The following is a 15047-nucleotide window of genomic DNA, read 5'->3' as shown; positions in this document are numbered from 1 at the left end:
CATTTGGATTGTTAAAAGCCAGATTTAGATGTCTAGATAAATCTGGAGGAGTTCTACAATACACACCCAAAAAAGTAATAAATATCATTATAGTGTGCTGCATTCTGCATAATCTGGCTTTAAAGCATGGTGTGCCTGACATAGAAACGTATTCTGAAAGTGTGCAAGAGCAGTTAAGCTCCAGCTGTAATGAAACTACTGACAGTGGAAGAAATGTGAGGATGCAGTTAATCAACTCACACTTCAGATGTAAGTTTTTGTAAACTTTTTATTTTGCTTACAATGAACAAATGTTAACCATATTCTTTTTTTCCCACAGAAAATGTCAGAAATGGATTACCAATTCTCAATGTCAGTTATCTGTGACAATGTAAATTCTACGGAACCATGTCAATATTGAACTTCAGAAGAGCACTTTTTGGAAATGCAAACTTTCAAAAAATAAAACATGCTATGGAACAAAATTTGTGTTTTGCACTTTTTTTTACTTCTTTCTCTTTTTAGTGAAAACTTTCTCATATGTAATTTTAGCAGCATTGCTATCATTTTTATTGCGACCATTGCGGGTATTGTATTTTTGTGAACTCAAAGCAGCAGCAGAGACAGCTTCAGTAGTAGGATTACAGTGGTTTACTTGTTTTGGTTCCTGTAATATCTTGTGCAATATTTTATTATTCTCTTGCATCAGAAATATTTCTTGAACGGTACTGTTTGGTTCTCTGAGAATCTGCCCTTTGCTGATTACGAATCTCTAACACATGTTGATTTAACATTTTAAGGTGAGCCTCAACCTTATACATCTTTTTTATTTTCCTTAATTCCAGCTTTCTCACAGCATTTGTATTGGTACTAAAATTTTCAACGACTTTTGAGAGAAAAAGAAGATCTGAAATTTCTCCTCTATCATTATTTTCGCTTGTATTAGGATATGTTCTACCAGGGTTGTCCATGTGATCCCCTTCACTTTGCAATACAGGTTCCAGTACCAAAGTCACAGTTGAACCAGCATCATCATTTGGGACATCTAAATCAAATATATTAGTTCATTGTATGTGACATATATACTGTAATGAAAAATAATAAACATACATAATAATACTAACCAGGGAAATCACTAGAATATAGTATGTTGTCCTCTGAAGCATCATGTTGGTTTGAAAGATCGGTATCATCTGTTTAAAAAAATATTGTTTAGCCAACTAACTATGCATGTAGAATTTAGAATAGACATATAATACATACCTATGTCACTAGGTCCTCCAGTGGTTGCTGATGAACTTGTACCTTGAGTGGAATTTAACATCTGAGTAGGATTTTCATGGTTTCCAGTCACAACAGACCTTGATGAAACTGCAGACTCTTAAATAAAACAAATAAATCAAAGAAATAACAATAGCCATGGGGCATTTTAAATATGGCTCAATAGCCCAGGTTGATAGCAGATAACACATAAGCGCCGTTTACCCTTGTAATGGCTGCCCACATGGCTACACAGCAGCGTAGTTTTAACAGTGCAGGGCAACAGTACATTGTTTCATTGTTTAATTTGTTCCTTTAAACAAGAATGTAAACTGCTGTAAAGGGGTACATACATATGAACATAAGAAAAAATAGAATAAAAAGAAATCTTACCATCAGTGTCAATGTGCCCATCGATGCCATCTACTATATCTGGTCCCATCACCTTTTTAAAATCTTCTTCATATTCCAAATAATGTATTTCATGTGGAGCACCACCTCCAGTACCACGTGTATACTTCTTTTCTTCAGCTAACTTTTTCTTCAACAACCTTTTGATGTCGCTGACTCTTTTCTTGCAATTGTCAATTGTTCGTGGATGAGCACCCACTGCATTAACTGCTTCACATATTCTCAGCCAAAGAGCTCTTTTACGTGCCTGAGAAGTTTTTGGAGCTAAATGCCCATAAATGTGATCATAATACTGAACAACCTTGTCTACCAAAGCGCAGTTCTCATCGAAGGTGAATTTGATATTTCTTCCGGCCTTTGTTGTATGACCACCACTTTCAGAGTTATCATCAGCCACCATTACAATTCCTTCACAATGAGAAATGTGTGTTTTGCGAAGATACGCAAAATTTCAACCATGCCTTATAACAAAACGTGACGTAAATGCCAGAGCATGCGCATTAGCACCAGTGAATGCTACGAAAACGGAGGTAATGCTCATGCGCAGTAACATAACACGTCACACGTTATTCGCTGATTTACACATAATAATATCCGCATCAAATTACGATTCAGTGCGCTAACCAATCGTCGGAAAAATACGATACGATACGCATTCGCAAGTATCGTAAACATACCTTCATAAATAAGCGACTAAATTATTTCATCGCCATAAACGGATTACATCGGAATGAGGCGTGCGTGTGCGTATTTATGTACGGTAATATTTTCGCAGCATAATAAATGTCGCCCTAAGTGTTAAATGAGACATGTTAGATAACTAAAAAAATCCACAATCTTGTAGGCAGTTATGCATAATATGAGGTGGGTTCTTCAGGTCAGCTGAGCTGCTGATTGGTTCCTATCCTACAGTGAAGTGTGCTGTGTGCTGCCGGGAAAAGAAGAAGCAGGAAGTGGAACAGATGTGTGAGACTAGTAGGGTTTTTGCAGAAATATTTGATAAATCAGCCCGAAACACTATTATTTTAAAGAGATACTAACGTCAGAAAATATGCTTTTTTAAATATTAATCATAACATTGTCTTTGAATGCTATTTATAATTTTTCCATAAAAGTATTTGCCTGATGCTTTTACATTACCTTTTGTACTACCCTGTTCCTCTATGAGGGGGCTGCCATATTTGTGCAACAGTAGTCCGTTAGCATTAGAAACTCTAACTAACTGGCAGGTTAAGAAGGGACAGGTTGACAAAACAGTCAGGTTTAGGAACTTCAAGTGACAATTACTTACAAAAGCAGAACTATCAGCGAAAAATGACCAACATGACCTATAGGTAACTTTTAATGTAGATTAAATCATATTTTGAAAAGAAAATTATAGTGTCAGTATCACTTTAAGCATAATTCTTCTATATTTAAAAGGATGTAATGCACTGGCACATTCTTGATTTTCACACAAAATGTCTCCTTTAACACATTTGATTCTCAGCTACACATGTAACTCTCTAGGATACTTAACAAATTTGGTTAGGTATTGGGTAAAATCAATACAGCATGCTACATAATCAAAAATCAAATGATCTCCAAAGAGTTTCTCTGTGTACATATCATTCTTGTCTGTAGTGAGTGAAGGGCACATTATTATAAATTTAATAATACATATTATTCATTAATATGTTCTGCAGCCTTGCCTACAGATTACATGCAAAAAGTAACTGATAGAATAGGGACTTGCCCAAATTAAAGGAGTACAAACCCTTAATTAAAAAAAACCTTAATTGCCTTCCAGCAATTTCCATGGCTTTCGGCGCATGCGCAACTGTTCGGGACCGGCCATTTGAGGAAACTGCGGAAGTGCCCTTAACTATGGAAGAAGACTGAAGAAAAGAAGATGGCGCCCGTGAACTCCGGAATCTGCACCAAGGGGTAAGTAAAGAGCTGGGGCATTTACCAGGGGTAACAGCTAGGCTGGGGGGAGCAGGGAGGGGGGTCTATGTAGGGTTTTTTTAAATTAAGGGTTTATACTCCTTTAAAGGGATGGTTCACCTTTATACGTTAACTTTTAGTATGTTATAGAATTGCCAATTCTAAGCTACTTTACAAGTGGTCATCATTATTTATATTGTATAGTTTTTAAATAATTTGCCTTCTTCTTCTGAAACAAATGGTCTGTAAGGCTACATATTTATTGTTATTGCTACTTTTTATTACTCCTCTTTCTATTCAGGCCCTCTCCTATATATATTCTTGTCTCTTATTTAACTCAGTGCATGGTTGCTATGGTAATTCAGACCCTAGCATCCATATGACTGAAAAAAAGTGCAAACTAGTGAGCTGTTGAATAAAAAGCTAAATAACCCAAAAACCACAAATAATAAAAAATTAAACACATTTGCAAATTGGTTCAGAATATTACTCTCTACATCATACTAAAAAATTGATTGGCCTGCTAACAGAGCTTAAAAACACATCTCTTACAAACAGCATGCTACTGATTATCTAGAAATGACCAGATCAATGGTTGCCAGCTTGAGGAAATAGGGAAAGTTTCCTGTTCTGAATCATGGGACTAAGCAGGATATGTGAGCGTAAACACTATCAGAAAGCAAGGTAATCCAAGCAAAACTCTCTCCAAAATATTTTTGCTACACAGCCGCTCAACCTTCCTTTATTCCACTGGTCCATTATTATCTAGACATCTGTAGTGGGGCACGTTTATGGAAAACCGTTGTACAACAAGTGAAGACTGACTTAAATTCCAGGAACTAATGCATGTATAATGTTAAAGAATCATTCTTTACATTTTTATTTGTAACAGACCACCACCATTCAAGCTTTTCAAAATGGAAGCACCACTCAGAAATAAATTACACAGTGCTTTTTAAACTCAAGATAAAAGGAGGCAATAATTTAAAAGCCATAATAACTTAACGTATACAGTAGAAGCCACATTTTATGTTTTTCAGGGGACCAGAAAAAAATGGAGTAAAATCTGGAAAAAAGGAAAATCAGGGACATGTATTATTGTCAGGAACTACCTCAGGTGAGAGACTATGGGGCAAATTCACTACGCGCGGAAGCGCCTAACGCTAGCGTTGGGCCTTTTCGTTACTTCGCAAACTCACTAACGGACGCTGGCGTAACTTCGCTAGTGTAACGTCGCACCCTTACGCCTGGCGAATTTGCGCAACGGACGTAACTACGCAAATTCACTAACGTGCGAATTGTTCTGTTCTGAACGCTACCTTTTACGCTAGACTTCCTTCGCCACATCAGACCAGGCGAAGCGCAATAGAGTAGATAGGGATTTCTTCAAAAAACGTTAAGAATTTTTCTAAGTCCCAAAAAAACTCTGGCGTTTTTTTTCTATATTATGGGTGATAGTCTGAAAAAGATAGAAAAAATGTTTGGGGCTCCCCTCCTTCCCCCCTACATTTACTAACTCATGGCAACTTAACCATACAGTGGGCACATGTGTAGGGCAAAATAAAAATTTTATTTGATGTTTTGAAGGTTTCCCAGGCATTTATAGTGCTGCTACATATTCCTCCATTGAAATTTGAATTTGGCAGCGTATGCAAATTAACCATCGCTAGCGTAACTTTGCTTTGCTTAGCGAATCAACGCTAGCGCAACTTCGCAACCTTACGCTACCCCTCAGCGCAACTTCGGATTTTAGTGAATTTGCGGAGCGCTGGCGAAACTACGCCTGGCGAAGTGCGGCGAAGTTATGCCTGGCGCAACTACGAATCTTAGTGAATGTCCCACTATATGCCGTGTAACCCAGGTTATGCATGTTGCTAGGTAAAATGTAAGTGGAAGCCATATGACTTGCAACAAGATGATTTAAAGAAAATAAACAAAAACAATGCAGAATAAGCTGAAATGAAGGGAACAAATCCAGTACAACCTGCAGTTAGTAAGGTGAGCTGGAGCAAGTCTGTAAGCAGGCAAGAGGTCTGGGACAGGAAGAGTTCTCTCATAGTCTGGGACAGGCCAAAGTCAGAGGAAGGCGGAGTATAATCACAGAGAATGTCCAAGAAACAGGCTTATCAAATCCAGAGGTCAATCGTAAGTGAGTGTACAGGAGTGGGGGTTCAGGAGCGAGGCTGGAACAGGAACAAGGGGCAACATCACTAACATGGGAGGCAGAAGGGGACTGGCATAAATAGGCTCATAATGACCAGATTATTGAGACCTGGCCTTAATGAGAGTGAGGGTGGATACAGAGTAACTAAGGATAGGACTACATGGAAGTTTTCAGCGCGATCCGACACGCTGCAACAAAACGCCGGCGTCAAATCACATGCGATGGAAATAAGGTAAGTGAATGCATTGTTGTATGGTGTCGCAGCGTAGATCCAATGTGACACGACTGTCGGATGCAGACGCTGCACGCTTCGTCTGCATCCAACAGTCGCGTCGGATCAACGCTGTGACTTCATCCGACATTTGCATTACTTACCTTATTTCCATCGCATGTGATCTTGACGCTAGTATTTTGTTGCAGCGCGTTGGATCGCGCCAAAAACGTCCATGTAGTCCTACCTTTAAGGTAGCAGGAGTCTATATGGATAATTGCGAACAACAAGCGCCAAACACCTCCAATGGCTTCACAGGATATGACACATCCTGAAAACCATGCAAGCCAGGGTTTGATCTCCTAGAGTCCTGACAATTATGTATAAAATATAAATGGTTTCACACAAAAAATGTAAAACAAGTGAAAATAATTACAATTAGGGGGATGTAAAATTTAGTTTTTCCTGTAATTATACTTATGAAGTAATCCAAAGGGTGCAAACCATATACAACAAAAAAACGTGTGCTAGTACAACAAAAATACACAGGAACAAGGATGATATAAATAAGTTTCAAACAAAAAAAATGCAAAAAAAAAAAAAAGTTTATTACTCAATGTTTTGGTCTCACACAGAAACCTTGCAAATAAATATGAAGCCAGTTTCACTTTAGTACTTCCTGTCCCATCAAACTTCAGAGGAGCTGAAAAAATAACCAGTCCACTGAGAAGCCCTGATAACAGGATACTGAAATGCTGCTGCTTAACCTTTTAAATGCCACAGATCGTAGAATCTACATTCTGTGGCAAAGGTACTTGAAATGCCACAGAACGTAGATTCTACGTTCTGCAGCATTTCCTGGTTCAGGAGCGGAGGAGCGGCTGTTAGAGCCGCTCGCTCCGTTCCTGCTCGATCCCCTGCCCCTAGGCAACGAGCAGAGCAGGGGATCGAGTGGCCCCTGGGGCGCGATCGCCCAGGGGCCCAAAAACAGCAGCAGGCACGTGTTACTTACGTGTCCTGCTGCTGCAGCCTACACCGGATCGACGATCTCCGCCCCCACAGCACACAGACAGGAACCACGAGGCAGATGTCTTCCAGGGGCTCTTCCTGATCGCCTGCAACAGTCTCCAGCGACTTTTTCAGGTTAGTGCAACAATTACACACACAAACACACCAACACACACTTATTACAGTAATACACACTTAGATTCACACTTACACACACTTACACATACATTTTTGGGGATTGGGGGGGGTCACTTACACTCACTGCACTTACACACATGTGCACACGCACACACGCGCACATAACATGTAATTTACCATTTGTACACACGCACACGCACATACATGGCATTGTGGCTTTTTTTTTTTTTTCTTATCGCATCGTTTCTTTTTTTGGCTGAAAAAAATGTTTTATTGCCATTACGCATAGCGTATTCGCTAACCGTACTGTGCAATACCTTTTGTATGTTATTTCGGTGATTATATTGCAATTTTGGGTATTTTGGTGCATTTTTAGCCATTTTATTGAATTTTTAGCCATTTTATTGCATTTTCAGCTCTGCATATATTGTGTTCACTTTTTTCTAGCCGTATAACCTGTTTGGCCCATCTAAAATATTCAAACTGTGATTCTGACGGCCGATAACACTAGTCTGGAAAAAAACCATTGATTTTTGTGGTTTTATTGGATTTTTTTGCATTTCACCCTTTACTGCCTTATTTTGTTTTGCCTTGTAAATTTTATCTACTATATATCCATTTGGGGGTCTCTGTGCGCCACATAGTTTGGTATATCTATGCATATTGGGCATCAAAGTGTTCAGTAGACCTCTGGCGTTCATATTTAGGATGTTTTATGCTGATACGTTACGAAATGTGGGGCATATAATGGGGTAAAATTCAAGCTTTCTGACAATTTTCAGAAATTTGATAAAAACCGTTATGTTCAGCATTGCTTTGCAGTTTGGCAGTTTGCAGTAGAAACACTTATTTACCCATATTGGATTCGTCAGAATGTGTACTTTCTGAAAATATATGGTTTTCTGGGGTCTCTGTACTGTTAGGGGGGTCTAATGTCGCATAATACACACACCAGGTGCTTATATTGCAGCAGCCAGCGCGTCAGCTGTGAAAATGTATATACACTATTGTCATTTGGGGGTCTCTGTGCGCCACATAGTTTGGTATATCTATGCATATTGGGCATCAAAGTGTTCAGTAGACCCCTGGCGTTCATATTTAGGATGTTTTATGCTGAAACGTTACGAAATGTGGGGCATATAATGGGGTAAAATTCAATCTTTCTGACGATTTTCAAAAATTTGATAAAAACCGTTATGTTCAGCATTGCTTTGCAGTTTGGCAGTTTGCAGTAGAAACACACATTTACCCATATTGGATTCGTCAGAATGTGTACTTTCTGAAAATATATGGTTTTCTGGGGTCTCTGTACTGTTAGGGGGGTCTAATGTCGCATAATACACACACCAGGTGCTTATATTGCAGCAGCCAGCGCGTCAGCCGTGAAAATGTATATACACTATTGTCATTTGGGGGTCTCTGTGCGCCACATAGTTTGGTATATCTATGCATATTGGGCATCAAAGTGTTCAGTAGACCCCTGGCGTTCATATTTAGGATGTTTTATGCTGATAAGTTACGAAATGTGGGGCATATAATGGGGTAAAATTCAAGCTTTGTGACGATTTTCAGAAATTTGATAAAAACGGTTACGTTCAGCATTGATTTGCAGTCTGGCAGTTTGCAGTAGAAACACTTATTTACCCATATTGGATTCGTCAGAATGTGTACTTTCTGAAAATATATGGTTTTCTGGGGTCTCTGTACTGTTAGGGGGGTCTAATGTTGCATAATACACACACCAGGTGCTCATATTGCAGCAGCCAGCGCGTCAGCCGTAAAAATGTATATACACTATTGTCATTTGGGGGTCTCTGTGCGCCACATAGTTTAGTATATCTATGCATATTGGGCATCAAAGTGTTCAGTAGACCCCTGGCGTTCATATTTAGGATGTTTTATGCTGATACGTTACGAAATGTGTGGCATATAATGGGGTAAAATTCAAGCTTTCTGACAATTTTCCGAAATTTGATAAAAACCGTTATGTTCAGCATTGCTTTGCAGTTTGGCAGTTTGCAGTAGAAACACTTATTTACCCATATTGGATTCGTCAGAATGTGTACTTTCTGAAAATATATGGTTTTCTGGGGTCTCTGTACTGTTAGGGGGGTCTAATGTTGCATAATACACACACCAGGTGCTTATATTGCAGCTGCCAGTGCGTCAGCCGTGAAAATGTATATACACTATTGTCATTTGGGGGTCTCTGTGCGCCACATAGTTTGGTTTATCTATGCATATTGGGCATCAAAGTGTTTAGTAGACCCCTGGCGTTCATATTTAGGATGTTTTATGCTGATAAGTTACGAAATGTGGGGCATATAATGGGGTAAAATTCAAGCTTTGTGACAATTTTCAGAAATTTGATAAAAACCGTTATGTTCAGCATTGCTTTGCAGTTTGGCAGTTTGCAGTAGAAACACTTATTTACCCATATTGGATTCGTCAGAATGTGTACTTTCTGAAAATATATGGTTTTCTGGGGTCTCTGTACTGTTAGGTGGTCTAATGTCGCATAATACACACACCGAGTGGTTATATTGCAGCAGCCAGCGCGTCAACCGTGAAAATGTCTATACATATTGTCATTTGGGGGTCTCTGTGCGCCACATAGTTTGGTATATCTATGCATATTGGGCATCAAACTGTTTAGTAGACCCCTATGTTTATATTTAGGATGCTTTATGCTGGTAATGATACATGGACAATACGATGCTGGAAAGTTGAAGCTTTGAGGCAATTTCCAGATATTTCACCAAAACCGCCAAATTTGGCAAAGCCTTGCGACTCAGTAGTTTGGAGCAGAAAGGCATGGGTACCCATTTTAGATTCCGTAGAATGTGTACTTTCCAAAAATATATGGGTTTGGGGGGTAAACATATATTTCTGTGTTTTTACCCCGCAAAAATGCAGTCAATGTGTTGATTTTTCATTAGCTGAAGTTACCCACGGGACTGTTTGTATGCGCTAACTTCATTTTGGGGCCTCTAAATGCCAGATACTTTGGTAAACTTATGAACAATGGCCACCAAAATGTTCAGAGGAACCCTGGCAATCATATTTAGGGTGCTTTTTCTTAGTACGTAATGACACATGGGTGATATGGTGCTGGGAAGTTGAAGCTTTGAGGCAATTTTCAGATATTTCACCAAAACCGGCAACTTTGGGAAAGCCTTGCGACTCGGTAGTTTGGAGCAATAAGGCATGGGTACCCATTTTAGATTCTGTAGAATGTGTACTTTCCAAAAATGTATGGGTTTGGGGGGTAAACATATATTTCTGTGTTTTACCCCACAAAAATGCAGTCAATGTGTTGATCTTTCATTAGCTGAAGTTACCCACAGGACTATTTGTATGCGCTAACTTCATTTTGGGGCCTCTAAATGCCAGATACTTTGGTAAACCTATGAACAATGGCCGCCAAACTGTTCGGAGGAACCCTGGCAATCATATTTAGGGTGCTTTTTCTTGGTGCATAACGATACATGGGTGATATGGTGCTGAGAAGTTGAAGCTTTGAGGCAATTTTCAGATATTTCACCAAAACCGACAATTGTGGGAAAGCCTTGCGACTCAGTAGTTTGGAGCAGAAAGGCATGGGTACCCATTTTAGATTCTGTAGAATGTGTACTTTCCAAAAATATATGGGTTTTGGGGGGTAAACATATATTTCTGTGTTTTTACCCCACAAAAATGCAGTCAATGTGTTGATTTTTCATTAGCTGAAGTTACCCACGGGACTGTTTGTATGCGCTAACTTCATTTTGGGGCCTCTAAATGCCAGATACTTTGGTAAACTTATGAACAATGGCCACCAAAATGTTCAGAGGAACCCTGGCAATCATATTTAGGGTGCTTTTTCTTAGTACGTAATGACACATGGGTGATATGGTACTGGGAAGTTGAAGCTTTGAGGCAATTTTCAGATATTTCACCAAAACCGACAACTTTGGGAAAGCCTGGCGACACAGTAGTTTGGAGCAATAAGGCATGGGTACCCATTTTAGATTCTGTAGAATGTGTACTTTCCAAAAATGTATGGGTTTGGGGGGTAAACATATATTTCTGTGTTTTTACCCACAAAAATGCAGTCAATGTGTTGATCTTTCATTAGCTGAAGTTACCCACAGGACTATTTGTATGCACTAACTTCATTTTGGGGCCTCTAAATGCCAGATACTTTGGTAAACCTATGAACAATGGCCACCAAACTGTTCGGAGGAACCCTGGCAATCATATTTAGGGTGCTTTTTCTTGGTGCATAACGATACATGGGTGATATGGTGCTGAGAAGTTGAAGCTTTGAGGCAATTTTCAGATATTTCACCAAAACCGACAATTGTGGCAAAGCCTTGCGACTCAGTAGTTTGGAGCAGAAAGGCATGGGTACCCATTTTAGATTCTGTAGAATGTGTACTTTTCAAAAATATATGGGTTTTGGGGGGTAAACATATATTTCTGTGTTTTTACCCCACAAAAATGCAGTCAATGTGTTGATTTTTCATTAGCTGAAGTTACCCACGGGACTGTTTGTATGCGCTAACTTCATTTTGGGGCCTCTAAATGCCAGATACTTTGGTAAACTTATGAAAAATGGCCACCAAAATGTTCAGAGGAACCCTGGCAATCATATTTAGGGTGCTTTTTCTTAGTACGTAATGACACATGGGTGATATGGTGCTGGGAATTTGAAGCTTTGAGGCAATTTTCAGATATTTCACCAAAACCGACAACTTTGGGAAAGCCTTGCGACTCAGTAGTTTGGAGCAGAAAGGCATGGGTACCCATTTTAGATTCAGTAGAATGTGTACTTTCCAAAAATATATGGGTTTGGGGGGTAAACATATATTTCTGTGTTTTTACCCCACAAAAATGCAGTCAATGTGTTGATTTTTCATTAGATGAAGTTACCCACGGGACTGTTTGTATGCGCTAACTTCATTTTGGGGCCTCTAAATGCCAGATACTTTGGTAAACTTATGAACAATGGCCACCAAAATGTTCAGAGGAACCCTGGCAATCATATTTAGGGTGCTTTTTCTTAGTACGTAATGACACATGGGTGATATGGTGCTGGGAAGTTGAAGCTTTGAGGCAATATTCAGATATTTCAGCAAAACCGACAACTTTGGGAAAGCCTTGCGACTCAGTAGTTTGGAGCAGAAAGGCATGGGTACCCATTTTAGATTCAGTAGAATGTGTACTTTCCAAAAATATATGGGTTTGGGGGGTAAACATATATTTCTGTGTTTTTACCCCACAAAAATGCAGTCAATGTGTTGATTTTTCATTAGATGAAGTTACCCACAGGACTATTTGTATGCGCTAACTTCATTTTGAGGCCTCTAAATGCCAGATACTTTGGTAAACCTATGAACAATGGCCACCAAATTGTTTGGAGGAACCCTGGCAATCATATTTAGGGTGCTTTTTCTTGGTGCGTAACGATACATGGGTGATATGGTGCTGGGAAGTTGAAGCTTTGAGGCAATTTTCAGATATTTCACCAAAACCGACAATTTTGGGAAAGCCTTGCGACTCAGTAGTTTGGAGCATAAAGGCATGGGTACCCATTTTAGATTCGGTAGAATGTGTACTTTCCAAAAATATATGGGTTTTGGGGGGTAAACATATATTTCTGTGTTTTTACCCCACAAAAATGCAGTCAATGTGTTGATCTTTCATTAGCTGAAGTTACCCACGGGACTGTTTGTATGCGTTAACTTCATTTTGGGGCCTCTAAATGCCAGATACTTTGGTAAACTTATGAACAATGACCATAAACATATATTTCTGTGTTTTTACCCCACAAAAAATGCAGTCAATGTGTTGATTTCTCAGTAGCTGAAGTAAAGTCCTGATCAATTTGGATGTGCTAACTTCATATTGGTGTCTCTAAATGCCAGATACTTTGGTAAACCTATGCATAATGGGTATCAAACTGTTCAGTGGACCCCTGGCAATCATATTTCAGGTGCTTTTTCTTGGTACCTAATATAGTTTGGGATATGCGGAGCAGCAAAATAAAACCTTTGAAATGATTTTTCAGAATTTTGAATTTTTTTTTGAAAAACCGCTATTTTCAGACAAGCTTTTATGTTTGGTAGTTGGGAGTAGAGAGACATAGTTACCCATTTTGTAATCGGCAGAATGTGTACTTTTCAAAAATGTATGGTTTTCTGGGGTAAACCTACGGTTTCAGGATTTTTTGCCTTGGAATCTAAAGTATGCCGTTTTCTGCCTTAGTGCTTTCAAAATTCGGTAATATACTGCCGGGAATTTTTGCTGTACAGAAATCCTAAATCTCCCTAAAACTATACATATCTGGTATTGGCACGTTCGAGAGACATAAGGCTTTCCAAATCAGTTGGATTTTCATCCCTAAAATGAAATATTTTTCTGGTATAAATTGATATACAATGAAAAATGGTAATTTTTCATTTTTTTTTGGTATTTAGCACTATAAATTTTTTTTGCACAGGTGGAAATACATGAAAACTCAGGCAGATTTAGAAAGCTCAGTTTCTACCGAAAAAAACAATGTATAGTTTTCCTAGGTAAACTATAGGTTTCCCCTCAGAAAATGCCCCTAAAGTGAGAGAGCACAAAATGTTTCAAAAACAGCTGGCATTTCGCGTAACCAAAAGGTGAAATTCTGCTGGCACTTAAAGGGTTAAAGAAGGGAATGTTTGCTGTTCACATAACTAGATAGGGAGCTCTGAAAAAACGATCCTGTTCATAAAGGAAAAGGGGATTAAATACAGTAAAAAAATAACCCAACTTTCAAATTAGCCACCACTGGGATCACCACACTGTAGCTGGGAATTGCACCCCTGCTTAATGGTTTAACCCTTTAAGTGCCAGCAGAATTTCACATTTTGGTTACGCGAAATGCCAGCCGTTTTTGAAACATTTGTGCTCTCTCACTTTAGTGGCATTTTCTGAGGGGAAACCTATAGTTTACCTAGGAAAACTATATATTGTTTTTTTCGGGAGAAACTGAGCTTTCTAAATCTGCCTGAGTTGTCATGTATTTCCACCTCTGCAAAAAGATTTATAGCTCTAAATACAAAAAAAAAATGAAAAAATCCTATTTTTCACAATATATGCATTTATACCAGAAAAATATTTCATTTTACGCATGAAAATCCAACTGATTTTGAAAGCCTCGTGTTTCTCGAACGTGCCAGATATGTATAGTTTTAGCCAAATTTAGGACATCTGTACAGCAAAAACTCCCGGCAGTATATTACCGAATTTTGAAAGCAGAAGGCAGAAAACGGCATACTTTAGATTCCAAGGCCACAAAATCCTGAAACTGTAGGTTTACCCCAGAAAACCATATATTTTTAGAAAGTACACATTCTGCGGATTCCAAAATGGGTAACTATGCCTCTCTACTCCTAACTACCAAACATCAAAGCTTGTCTGAACGTAGCAGTTTTTATAAAAATGTATAAAAATTTTGAAAAATCACTTCAAAGGTTTTATTTTGCTGCTCCACATATCACACACTATATTAGATACCAAGAAAAAGCACCCTGAATATGATTGCCAGGGGTCCACTGAACAGTTTGATCCCCATTGTGCATAGGTTTACCAAAGTACCTGGCATTTAGAGACCCCAATATGAAGTTAGCACATCCAAATTGTCCAGGACTTTACTTCAGCTACTGAAAAATTAACACATTGACTGCATTTTTTGTGGGGTAAAAACACAGAAATATACGTTTACCCCCCAAAACCATATATTTTTGGAAAGGACACATTCTACCGAATCTAAAATGGGTACCCATGCCTTTCTGCTCCAAATTACTGAGTCGCAAGGCTTTCCCAAAATTGTCGGTTTTGGTGAAATATCTGCACCTGGTATGTGCATTATGCACCATAAGACCCCCTAACAGTATGGAGACCCTAGAAAACCATATATTTTCCGAAAGTACACAT

At 38.8% G+C, this 15047-nt stretch overlaps 1 protein-coding gene across 3 annotated transcripts in view; it reads right to left on the bottom strand.

Annotated features, from left to right (window-relative positions):
* Positions 1 to 15047, bottom strand: part of b4galt1.1.L (UDP-Gal:betaGlcNAc beta 1,4- galactosyltransferase, polypeptide 1, gene 1 L homeolog) — a 58166-nt gene that overhangs the window by 26607 nt on the left and 16512 nt on the right. The window lies entirely within an intron of this gene.

This window comes from Xenopus laevis, chromosome 1L, assembly GCF_017654675.1.
Source record: "Xenopus laevis strain J_2021 chromosome 1L, Xenopus_laevis_v10.1, whole genome shotgun sequence".
Lineage (NCBI taxonomy): Eukaryota > Metazoa > Chordata > Amphibia > Anura > Pipidae > Xenopus > Xenopus laevis.
Note: the sequence above shows the minus strand (reverse complement) of the source record. Positions and strands in the feature narration are given on the sequence as shown.